Raw genomic sequence first — 14,134 nt, forward strand, 5'->3', positions numbered from 1 at the left:
TGGCGACCGTCTGCGAGAGAAGTCGTTGCCTTATTTGACCGGGGCCACTCAGGACTCGTTTGCTTCCGCACTGAATCACTGTGATTGGTGTTGTAACAATCGATGTGTACCTGGGAGAAACTCACCCAATCACGAAACGCAGACGATGCTACAGTGTTTTAACTTTTATCTAGTCTCGAAATCTTTTCGCGAAATCTGCATGCCCCTACCGATCAGTGTTGGCCATATCCGAATATTGCCTCTCACTCGTGCAAATTCGTGTTCGGAATAGAAAAAAAAACACCTTGTGCAAGAATTGGTATATTTTCACGATTTTATAATATTTAAAATCTTGCTGACATAACCCAATTAAATGTTCGTTTTTTTTAACTACCAACTAGACGTGCGAAAAACTACCCTCCCGTGGAAAACGGAAATAAGAAAATTTAATGAGAATTTTCCTAGTTAACGAGAGAGACCTAACATACGGTGGATTATTCGGGCGTCTGACTCGATGACAGCGAACTAAACGCAGAATTGAAACTCTGGTGCCAGCAAAGAGAAAAAAATGGTGTTCTCAGAAAAGCGTGGTAATACCGCCAAAAAAGGACGTTCACAGCAGCAGATGTGGACCTCGTTATCGAGCATGTCAATTCTTTTCCAAGAAACGAGATTCATTATGGAAGGATAAAAAGTAACAATGAGTATTTGAGCCAAGATTAGGATATCAGCACGCTATCCTTTGCCCTTAAGGGGCCCGACTATTGTCAGGGGTGTATCTGTGTTAGCTAGGTGGAATGATAAGTTCGATCTCGCTGGCTATTTCTAGTGCGGTATCGCCTCTAAGCGCAAGGATTGGCGCGCAGTCATATCGTCGTGCATGGGACAACTATGACATTTCAGCGGTGACCGTAACATTGTATGGCGGAGAAATGAAGATAAAGGTGTAATGCAAGTCCCTTGAGTACTTTCAAGAATCTGTACTGGTTGTTTTATGCCTTAAAAATTACTCTTAAAACGCCAACTATCGCAATTTTAATTCTTCTAAAGACTTAATCCAAAACCCAAACTACTTATTGGCCCTCAAAGAATTCTTAAATGGTTTTCGTTAACATACCCCACTGAGATATTTTGAGTAGTTTTCAAATCGCGTTGTTTTCCCTGAAGCTCTGCGCACCGCGTGTGTGTGCCCGGGTAGTCGGGGGGCCCTTACGGAAAGACACCTGGAATCCAAGATAACGTTGGAAGGTTTGCTATGGAACTTTTACAATACAATTTCCCGAAAATTTCGTTCCATCGACCACGCACTGATGCTTGCTACGAATGTGCAACTAGGCGCTAACGGCACGGGACCAGCAGGCCGCCTGCCCGGGCATGGATAAGGGGAGGGGGAGAGGGGCTGGTTGACCCGTGGGAACCACGCGTGCAGCTTCCGTCACGCACCCGTCACGCGGTGCCCCACCACTCGTGTCGCTGGCGCCGCCTGGGTCGTTGCCAGGAGGGCGGTGGATCGGACAGCACTCCTCGAGTTGTGGCGACCACCCGGCTGGGACGCGCGCAGGAACAAGTTTTTTCTGTACTTTCACAACAGATTCCTTTCGGAAACCAGTTGCCAAGAAATAGTTTGTAACACTGCAATAAAGATATTGTAACTTTGATACAACACAAACACTATCGTTATTCTTGCATGCATGAAATACGTTTTTCGGGATAATACTGAGAATTTATTACGATAATGTGCTCATAATATTTTATTTTAATTGATGGTTCATCCGAGAAAATTTTTTTAAACCATGAAAAAAGATAATAAAATATTCAATAATTGGAGATTTATTTATTATGCTTATTAATGAGCGAGTTAATACTGTAAAGGTATTCAGGAAATGGTTGACAAATAATTTTAACTACTGGGACCGGATAAGAATCCGAACTCAGTATAACTGCGAACAAAAATTAGTAGTGATACAGTTGTTTTTTTTCTATTGAAATTTACAAATATCTTTAATTTTACATAAATATATTCCATTCACAAAAAAAATTGACAGTGTACACAGGGTATCAATCTAAAACATTTCACTGAAAACTGATCGAGTAATAGGAGCCACGAATATTTCACGCCTTCACTGGATAGCAAAGTAGACTTGCAGCAGATACACGCATCTGTTTCACGTGGCTGATCGGACAGCAGTAGGGGCATGAGTTTTCCGTGAAACCATCTGAGCGCTCGTTGTAGTCCATTAAAGTATGTCCGTGCGAGTTTGCTGCCGCACAAAACTGTTGCAATTCGTGTGCCGACAGCAGACATGTAATACCAGAGAGAAACTCAACTCATCACCAAATACAGATGATGCTACAATGTTTTAACAAACGGCTAATCTCGGAATCTTTTCGCCAAAAAATTCAATGCCCCTAGACTGCAGTGCACTTGACACTCCCTTTAAGACTCTGAGCCAGTTATAATTAGTTACCCAATATCACGTGTAAGCTGCCAAAATATATATTTCCAATGAACACTCCAAAAAAGGTTATTGTTATGTATAGACAAGTTGTGTCTAGCCTGGAGTGGAATGAATTCGTGAGATAATCGTGGTTCTAACAATAATACATATCTGCAACATTTCACCTTATTATTTGTTAACAGTCTCGATTGTAAATGTTTCTACACTGAATGACCCTTGTAACTGCAGCACCGGTTATTTGACACACTTAGTACGAGTATAAGAAAAATACAATTTACTTAAACAGCTGTCCAATGAACACCTGATATTAATTTGGTTTTTCACACTTTTGTAATTGCCAATCTGTCACTAGAAAAATAATGCTAATTTCTGTTGACTTAACAAGATTTCGAAGGTTTTGTTAAGGGTTTTGTTAATACTCGAGGATGATTCTTGTTAGCCCATGTTCAAAGTAAGTTACCTCAGTATTTGTTTATTTAGGAAAGTAAGTAAACAAAGATCCCTGCATGATTTGAAACCGGTGTTCTTCGTAAACTTAATTGGGATTAGGTCTCGCCATCTTGCAATTTCAAAACTTTTTATACCGCTTGAAATAAAGCTTCCATGCTAAAAATTTTGGTTTGTCGTGGCATATGACTTAGCTTTAACGACTTGTGAACTGGTGTGATTATCATGATAGTTGTAGTCGCCCGCGTTAAATAATGTTATTTCCTCGCGGCGCTTACAGACTAGAGCCTGTCAGTAAACAACAAGGTATAGAAGGTCTAGGAGATATGGTTTATGCCTTGATATGCCAAATACTAGGATACATAGTTCAGAATTAGGATTATAGCAAATATATGGTAAACTCCAAGACGGCAGGGCCTGATAGCTCTTAAGGATGGCAATTTTAAACAGTGTAGACACTCACTGTCCTGTGATGAAGTCACTGTTTTCCTGCACGACCCGGTAGATACACAGTTGCGGCAAGGGTAAGCATGTTCTTTTAGTGTGCGTGCGCGCACACACACACTCGCGTACGCACACACACACAGGACTTTCAAAACCACAGCAGCTGTGGTATTGTCACTGGCTACTGTTTGAGTGAGAAACTATTTTCATAGTGGACTCAGTTTCACAGCTATTTACTTGGCCACATGCACTACGCGCGTGTTTTGTGAGTACAGGCCTACTTGAATAGCAAAAAAAAAAACAAATAATACAAACTAGTTTTTAGATAATCAAATCAAGGGAAAAAAAAACTTTTTTTGTTAATTTTCGTGTCCCAGAAATTTTTATATTGCGTAAATATTTGCTCTAAAATATCGGGAATAAAAAAAAATAGATAGCCATATAATTTGTGAAAGGCCAAGCTTAAAACATGGAGTAGGCCTACTTTCATCATTGGGTCCGAGTTCACCAAACATAAAAAAAAAAATAATTAAGAAAACTGAGCCAGAGACAGGGAAAATAATAAGCATGGGCCTTTTCTCCCCCTCACTTTCATAAGAATCTTCACATGAAAGTCTGTCAGTATTCTCACTCACATACATCAGCCAGATGATGCAAATGACAAGAGCGTTCCGCGCGCGGGCCATGTTTAGGCCGCCGAGCTAACTAGTTTCGCGAGAGAAAAATGTGGCTGCGGCGGAATTGGTTCGCGGTCCGCCCGCCCCTGCTGAGTGATTGCTGCAGGGACGGGCCTGCTCGTCACTGGCTCGCTGGCCGCGGGAGATGTATCGGTCGGGCGAGCCAGTTCCCCGCGCGGCAACTGGATAGATGGCTCTGCGCAGCGCTGCTGGGAGGTTGTTGACTCGTTTCCCTGGGGCATCGCGCACCGCGGCCTTGGGTGTGCACGTGCTCATCGCGTAGGGGGGGGGGGGGGTGTTGGGAAGACATAACTACCCCCCCCTTCCCGAAATCCTAAGAAATCCCCCCTCCCCCCAAAAAAACAAGGCATTCCCACCAATAAAAGGAAATAATTCAAAATTAAACGGCAGGCAAAGAAGTTATACACCCTCCTCTCTCTAAGAAACGTAATTCTGATTAGGGGCATCTATCTTTGGCTATATATATATGTATATATACACCTATATATACACACACGATCGCTCATATGACTGCAGTAAAATATGTCCACGCTAGCGAGTTTCCCTTGTGATTGGCAGTTGTCTGCAAGAGAAGACATTTTTTTTTCATATTTGGCTGGGCCATTCAGGACGCGTTTAACCTCCGCACTGATATTGTGATTGGTGAGCTGACAGCAGACTTGTACCTGAACACCCCTTCCTCCCCTCCCCACAAGCCGACCATGATCAGTTTTAATACACAACTGGTCCGGGAATCTTTTTCCCGAAAAGTACATGACCCTTCGAATGGGTAGAGACACAACTATCCCGCGGATTCATTTCTCTCCAGGCTGGACTCAAAATGCCCATACATAATCAAGTATTTTTTTTATCGTGATTTTTAGTCGATAACAAGGTCTCATCCTTTGGCGGGTTACAAGTGATTTTAGAGACCTGCAAAATTCGCGGTTTCGGTGGCCTTCAGGATAGACTGCAAATACCCCTGAACACTCGGGCAAATAACGCAAGATCATTGGCTGCCGACTTGTAAGTCGTCTCAGCTGGTTTGTCTGTGATTCTATCCTTCTTTGGTTGAGGGTTTATAACTGGTTGAGATTCGTCCAGATGAACAGTAAGCCAATAGCAAAATTATCTAAGAGGTATATGAATTCTAGCCTATCACAGAATGAATCCGCGAATTTTGCATGTCTCTAGTGATTGGTAGAGACTTGTGAAATCCGCGCTTTATTTTCAGGATCCATGAAATAAAACTGTGTCTATCGTTCATTGTCTGATTCACATTATTTTACCTTCCGGCTATATTTCATGAGTCGGGTCATTTGAGTTGTGTATTATTGTTGGTTTCTTGTCCTTCGGGGCTCATCGAAACTGCCCATGCACTGATGAGAACGCAATTTAAGTTTAAAAGTAATTTGCATTCCAGCCTCTCTAAAATAAAATTTAAAAAATGGGCGCGTGTACTTAAGTACGCGCGTTAGAAGTTATACATACTTGGCGAAATAAAAAGCTTATTTTTAATTTTGCATACACCTAATTAATATAAACAAAATAATAAAAGGACTGGAGTGATATCATCAATACGGTTGGTAAATTACAAATTCAATTAAATAAAATAATTTAAATTATGTACTTAGTAGTCAATAAAATCAATTATTTAATTTAGTGAAATAATCGAGATGAATTTTAATTAATAATGGAAATCAATAAATGTAATTAATGTTATTCCTAATTTATTAATTTTATTCTTTATTAAATAAATATGTTATAATTTATAATGAAAATAAATTATACATATGGGAACATAACCTCACTTATATAAGTACGCATGAAAATACATTTGAAAAAGTTTATAAACACTATTTATATCACTAATATTCACAATAAAAATATGTTTTGAATCATATGGACCAGTATTTAATATTACTCGCTAAAGTATCAGATTTAAAAGAATATATATAATTTTTATTTCTATGTAGCCTTTTTTTTGTGTAGCCTTTTATCATCATGGGAAAATTTCGTTGCATGGTGCGCGTGCATCGTAAAAAATCTTTCTTAACATTTTTTCATAACGCGCATAAAAAAGTATAACTTCAAAAAACATAATTTTTGCAGGGTATTAGTGATTAGTGTACACTCCTGTTTTATATCTGGCTCAAAATCGTCAAATGGCGCGTCGAGAGCATTTTAGTCCAATCATTAACACGAAGCAAACGGTTCTTATGTATCACTTGTAATTAGAGACCGTAAAAAAAAATTAGCGGATTAATTTAGCGAAAGGCTAAAATTCACATACATACACCTTTAAGCTTCTTTTTGCTATTGCCTCGCTGCTCATCTGGACGACTATGGGCCAATTAGAACCCCTCAACCAACAGTCAAGCAAATCCAACATTCTCATTATTTTGGTTCCTTACAAATTATGAGTCGACTATTGGGCCTACATGCGTCTTTCTGTGCAGCTTAGTTTTTCGACCACTTTATCCAGAAGAAAATTAATTCCATCCGAGGAAAATTAGCCCCTCTGTATTTTATTAAGGGAAAAAAAAAGAAGAGAAAATGTTCCCTTGAAACGGGAAATTTCCCATCAAAATAGGAATATTTTGAGTAATTTTAAAGGATATCTGAGGAAAGTTTGACTCGGAAATGGCCGCCGTGAAGTCAGATGACGGTGAGATGGCGGTCGGCAGCGGCCACGGCGCGCGGTCTGGGCGGGCGCCCAATCAGCGCCATTGTCTCGTCGCGCCGCGCTCCTGGATCACCGCCGAGCCGCGGGGTGGGGGAGGAATTATTCATGACGCGGCCGGCGCTGACCGCGGGGCACCGCGCCAGCTGGAACTGTCCTGCCCGACCGTGGCAGCTTGCTCCAAGGTCGATACCAGGGCATTCCGCGGAGTCATCCTTCAACTTGACAGCGTCAAGTCATCTTTCCCATCAACCTTGAAGTTCCAACCCCCCTCCTTCACCCTGATGACTAGAAACGGGGACGCACCACAACGCCGAACGTACAATAACGCCAAAAACCATAACGCCAAATGCCAAACTGACTACAACGCCGACAGCTAGAAAACTGCTGTGTACCACAACGCCGAATTAACACTACGCCGAAATATATTAGCGCCGAAAAATGTCATTGCAGGACTGCCACAAAGGTTAGGTTAGGAAAGGTTAGGTTAGGTTAGATTAGGCTAGGTTAGGCTAGCCTAGGTTATTATCTTTGAAAGATTTGTGCAATGGGAGTGCATGACCCTCATTTTTCCAGCCCCTACTCAGTCGCACCAGTGTTTTCGTACCATGTGCGTCTCGGCCTGAGGACGGGAGCAGATTGCAGTTCCCGAAACATGTTTCTGTTTTGGTAAAACTATTGTGTTCGTTTCGTCTTTTTCGTTATGTCGTGTTTTTTGTCTTGACTCAACTGTTGTGCTGAATTCTTTTGGGTTCAATATTTTTGTGCTGTCATCATTTGTGGGTTTTTTTATCGTTCTATTCTGTTTTGGAAAACTATTGTGTTTGTTTCGTCTTTTCGTTTTGTCGTGTTTTGTTTCGTTTCAACCGTTGTGCTGAATTTTTTGGGTTCAATATTTCTGTGTCGTCATTATTTGTGTTTTTTTTTTCGTTCTCTTAGTACATTTTTCTTTGTTTTTCTTTGTTTTGTTGACCATATTCCTGTCACGGAATATTTTGTGGTTTTTATATCCTTGTTGACAACAGCAATTTTTTGCTTAATTTTGTGTTTTTTGTCTTTTTTGGGGTTTATTTATATATTTCTTTATTTTTATTTTTTAGTTTTTCTTCAACAGAAAAAGTTTTTAACAATGGTGTATGTCCAAAAAATTACATAAAGTTAAAGTTAGCCTAGGTTAGGTTAGGTTGTGGTATTTTGGCGTTAAGATACATTTAAGAAACACACACATTCATTCAGTTGTTTTTCATTTTGCTTCTGTGGCCCCCCCTCCCCGCAGCTACATTTTTCGGCGTTGTGGTACACAGCAGTTTTCTAGCAGTCGCCGTTGCGGTCAATTTGGCATTGGGCGTTATTGTACGTTCGGCGTTGTGGTATTTTGGCGTTGTGGTAACGACCCACTAGAAACCTGCTTTATATATTTGTTGCCAGTCTGGAATCTACATAAATTTTGTAAACTGAGTGATAAGAGACTGGAAAAATTCACGGGTTCTATGACCTCTAGGATGGACTGCACGATAATATATGTACTCGGGAAAATCACACCAGCTCATTGGCTACTGACTCGTAATAACTGTTAACAAGGAGGTTCGTGATTCGATACTTCTTTCGTTATGGGGTTATTAATTGGCTCAGAGGCCATGTAAACTGTGGTCCAATACGGAAGCAGCAAAACGTTAAACGAAATTGGATTATAGCCTATCGCGAAATGAAACCGCGAATTTTTTCGGTCTCCTACCCATTGCATTAAGGTAGACTACAACTATGGTAAATCAACATCAACTGATCTACCGAATCACGTTCATGTCATTTATTAGACAACAGCTAAAATACAAAAGAATAAATCTCTAGAAGAAACACCACCTTGAGTTCTAGCCCGCAGATCGTTGAACTCGCAAAATTTCCTTGGTATAATCTCTTTTATAGGGGAGTGTATTTTCGGCGAAAAGAGTTCTAGACTAGCTGTGTGTTAAATCTTTGTAGCATAGTCTGTGTTTCATGATAAGTTCAGTTCCTCTCTGGTACCTACATATTTTGCATCGGCACACGAATAGCAGTAATTATTTGCGGAAACAAACTCGTTCTGATTGGCCTGTTCAAATAAGGCAATGGTTTCTCTTTCGGACGGATGCCAATTAAAAGGAAGAAACTGTTGGCGTGGACACACAATATTGCAGTCTAATGGACGTTCAGATTATTTCGTGAAAAATGCCTGCCCATACTCATTAGTCATTAATTATTGTACCAGGTTGGAATCTTAAAAAAATGAACATAACCAAGCCAGTCTCTGTTGTTTATTGGACTGCTGCCACATTTCTCTCTCTCTTTGTCTGTCTCTCTCTATTACTAGTAAATAATTCGGTAAGGTGATATTTATGTGTTTTTAATTGGTTTATTGTTATTATTCGAGGTGCGTCAACTAACCCGTGCACCAATAACAGGGTAATTCAGTAAGAAAAAACTTGAAGTCTAGACTGTCATCAAATAACTAACTTCAATTTTTCCGTATCTAACCATGAATACAAACAGTCGAATTTCGTGAGAAAATATGTTTTCGGAAACACTGTAGCTACTTCCTGCTCTCGTGGCTGTAATTTTTTTTGAAAATGGAACAGAAATATTTCATGTAAAATTATTTTTTAAGTTTGTAGTTTTACATTAAAACAAATGTATCACTACAAAAAAGTGTTCGCAGTAATACTGGGTTCGTATGATTACCCGGGTATTTATGCTTAAAGTTAATTTTAAATTCTTCCCTGAATAGCACTCCAGTATTAACTGTGTAAATTTATAAGCATAAAAAAAATAAAGTCACGTTATTGAATATTTGTTTATATTTTTCATGCTATAAAAAATGCTTGAATGAAACATCGATTAAAACATAAAATTATGCACCAATTATCGTAAGCAAAATTTAGTATTATCTCGAATAACGTTATTTCACATTGTACATGTGTTGTACAAAGTCTCAATATCTTCCTTGTAGTGCTACGAAACTATTTCTTGACAAATGGTTTCCAAACGAATCTTTTGTAAAAGAACAGAAAAATGTATTCCTAGACAAATCTCGGCCGATCCATTGAACAGAAGACGCATTATATTGGCTCATAGAAGAGCGATATGACTCGTTTCTCTCCCCAATGAAGGCAAAAGCGTTGCAAACATCAGCGCAGCGTTTGGGTAGCCTACTTGTTAGCGCATTGACAGATCCTCTATTATTGAAACACGGGCTTGGAAACATACATGCATTTGCTTCACGTTGGTGATTGTACTGCAGTGCTGTCAACACACCCTTGACGGCCCTCAGCCAGTTGTAAACAAGGAGAAGTGGTTATACAAGCACGTTTAACCCCGCCAAAGGACGTGACCTTGCTATCGACCAATAGCGTTAATAAAAGGCTTATTTATGTGTACGCAAGCTGAGTCAAGCTTGGTGTGAAACGGATTCCACGAAATCACCCGTGGCTCTATACACACGACGAATGGTTCTGCAACGTAGCATTCCGTATTCTCATTGGCTCACCCAGCGCAGAATGGGCTAATTTTGCCGATCACAGCCACTAGAGATGAAATGTTGCTTATGTGAATAAAGTGCACCGTAAGGTTGCACCTTCCGAAACACATAGACCATGAATTTTTTCTAACCCTCAGCGTAAGAGAAAGAACAATAAAAATGTATGTAAGTAAAGTAGGAAAATTTAAATTTACACATTTTATTTAGCGTAATGAACTATTCTGGACAGAAGAAGAAATAATTAATTTGCACGAAAAAAAATTAATGGAGAGGGACATTTCTTAGGTAGTTTTGACTTCAAAGAATACATTCACAAAATATTTGTTCATAATAAACACTCTTAAGATTATTTGCAAAAATTGTGCTAAAGACGTTTAAAAAAAATCCCACTTGGTGTTTGACAGTTATGCTAGAGATGATGCCATCCACTGTTAGAACCATAGACTAAGAATAAACAGGCCGATTATTGTCTTCTGCGCATGACATGGCTTGAAATCAGTTAATGTAATAAACGACACATGTGTTTGTTAAAAAAAATTGTGCTTTTTAACACACCAAAGTTATTTTTAAGTGATTAAATAAGCTGTTTTATTTTTGTGTAGTAGATATGTGAATGTAATAGTTGTTAAATATTTAATTATTTTTTTTTCATTGAAAATGAGGTATAACAAAATGAAACATGGATTTTTTCGAGTTCTATAATGCGTTCAATGTTGTGCGCCATAAAAGTTTTTTTTACTGTATATGTAGAGTCTACCTTATCGTTTCTCTATGGTTGGGACACGTAGCCTGGTTCCGTATGCGTCGCTCTCTCGACTCGTTTCAAACGGTCGCGTGCCGGCCGTTCGCATGATTATGGCCGCCGGCACGCCTTCAGCGGCCAGGCACTCGTTTTTCCTCGACACCCCCCCCCCCCCCCCAACCCTAACAACCCTTTCCCAAACACGACGATCCTTTCGCGCTCGTTTCAACGACCTCCTTTTCCCCTCCCTGATAATTTATCCTCCTGCGAAACCGCAGCGTTTATATTATTGTGACAGAAAGTGAAAACTGGATGACTTTATCCGCGCGCAGATAGCGCCTGTGACGTACGGCCGGCGGGCACGAACGGGCGATTCGCCGCACGCCTGCTCCGCAGTGCTGCCAAACCTGCCGCGACAACTTCGCGGTCGGCCGCCTTCCCCCCCCCCCCCTCCCACGTTCCGGTGGCGCCTCTCTGGGTGGTCCGTGGCGCGTTGCACAGCTGGACAAACACATAACTCTTGTCGCTCGGAACTGCTTCGTAACTCACATCTACACGAGTTACGTCTATGTTGCTCACAGCAGCTACACTGCAGCCGGTTAGCTGACGCTTTTATAACAAGCGACTTCTTAATCTCAAACGTGTTTCGCATTACGTGTTCCTTTCGCTGCTGTTTTCTTTACATACCTGTCAACAATTTTTTTTCCTGCGAAATGTTTCCAGTCCCCTGGATTAAAGAATAAATGATTTTTTTTAAAGCATACAAACTCGCAACCAGAAACCGGATCTTAATAATATATGGCACTTCTTAGATAATTTAAAATATATTCTTTTTTATTAACAATCTATTACATAGTTTTTTCTATAAAATTAAATAATCAAACATGTTAAAAATGTTTGCAATATATGTGTGTATATGTATATATATATATATCTTTTTTTTTTACATCTTGATCTTTTACATGAAATGAGAAAAGGAATAACATAATGTAAAGTTGAGAGAGCCTGGAATGCAGACCATTATAAACTTGAAATGCGTTGTCATTGGATCATAGGTAAGGAGATGCATTTTCTGCGACAAAATATGATCGCTCATTAGACTGTGCCTGCGCTAGCGACTGTTTGATTCGCGGTCGTCTGCAGGAGAAACCTTTTTCCTACTTGGCCGGGCCATTCAAAACGCGTTTGCTTCAGCACTGGAGGGCCGTGATTGTTGTGCTCAGAGCAGACTTGTGCCTGGAATAAACCCATGCCTAAACGAAACACAGACAATGCTACAAAGTTTCAACACACAGCTGGTCTGGAAATGTTTTCGCCAAAAAATACATGGTCCTAACCATAGGTAGTTTTGACACGCCCTGAAGGACAATAACAACTTAAAAATAAATTCAAAGGACCCAATCACGTACAATCCGACAGGAAGGTCAAATGTGGCATGAATCAATGGACAACAGACATCGTCTAATATGTAGAGACCTGTAAAATTAGCGGATTCATTTCGCGATAGGATAGAGTCCAAATACTTTTGACATTATTTTGCTTCAGTGATTGGGCCACAGTTTATCTGAAGGACTCTTTAACAGAAGAATTAGCGAATCACGATCATTCCAGTCAACAGGTGTTACGAGTCGGTAACCAATCAGCAGATGTAATTTGCACGAGTGCATAGGAGATCATGGAGTCTTTCCTTTAGGGATTTGAAATCGCGAATTTTTCCGGTCTCTACTAATATGTGTACAAGGGTGTAGAGTTTATCCAGGTACCAGAAAACCCAGGCGAATTCCGCAATCTCTAGTCATAGGAAGGGACTGGAAAAATTCGCTATTTCAGTGACCTCCAGGATAGACTTCACGATTCTTTGCAAACTCGGGCAAACGTCACATGTTCATTGGCTACTGACTTGTGAAGTGTCTGAACTGGGTAACTTGCGATACCATACTTCTTTGATTGAGGGTCTCTAACTAGCCCAGAGTTCTCCAGATTAACAGTGAACCAATGGCAGAAGGATCGAAAAGTACAATTATTTGAAATTTAGCATATCACGAAACGAATTAACACATTTTTTCCTTGTCTCCAGTCATAGATACTCTCTATGGGATTTTGGTGACAAAATTCTCGGAATTTGTTTGAATTTGGACATCTATCAAGAGTAAAAAACAATTTATTTATATATAAATAATTCTTATTTCTGGAAGTAGCCAAAAGCAGTGACTTAACATGAAATTAAGTTCTGTATTAATTTTTTTTCTTCTAATGGGCATTACGAATATACTTATTTATGGCAACCCTATGTATGGTCAAAATAGAACTTGACCAGATGTTTTGTAGTGACAGCGTATATATTTACGTATATAAATAATCTTTCTGTTACTAATAACAAGGGCCATGTACTTTTCGGGAAAAGATTTCCATACCAGCTATGCATTGAAACTTTGTAGCATTGTCTGTGTTTCGTGGTCGACTGGGTTTCTTTCACGCACATGTATACTGTCAGCACACCGATCACAGCCCTCCAGTGCGGAAGAAAACACTTCCTGAATGGCCTGGCATCTCTCGCAAACGGCAGCCAATACAAAGGGGTTAATCGCTAGCGCATACAAACCTTATTACAGTCTAATGAGCTATCAGATTATTTCGCCAAAACATGTCTCTACAATAACAAATCTTAGTGCAACAATATAACTAGGGGCATGTATATTTCGCGAAAAGATTCTGAGACTAGATGAAAGTTAAAACACCGTAGCATCTTACATGTTTCGCGATTGGGTGAGTTTCTTTCAGGTACACGCGGATAGTTACAACACCAATCACAGTAATTCATCGCGGTAGCAAACGCGTCCTGAGTGGCTCGGTCAAATACGGGAACGACTTCTCTCGCAGACGGGCGCCAATCACAAGGGAGAAACAGCTTGTGGGGGTGTACCTTGTTGCAGTCTAATAGGCGTTCAGATTTTTTTCGCGAAAAATGCCTGCTCCTAAATACAACAAATATTTTTTGACGTCAAAACAATACATATATATATATATAAATAACTATTACTGACATGTATATACACACAAAATATCTTGTGATAACCAAAGTTTTTTTTTTATTGTAGAAGTTTGAGAAATAATTATGCAAAAATATTCAACGGATAAATAATAATTTTTTTTTAATTTCATGCAAATTGCGTGACTTGAAATAAGCTACGA

Source organism: Bacillus rossius (assembly GCF_032445375.1).
Source record: "Bacillus rossius redtenbacheri isolate Brsri chromosome 4 unlocalized genomic scaffold, Brsri_v3 Brsri_v3_scf4_2, whole genome shotgun sequence".
Lineage (NCBI taxonomy): Eukaryota > Metazoa > Arthropoda > Insecta > Phasmatodea > Bacillidae > Bacillus > Bacillus rossius.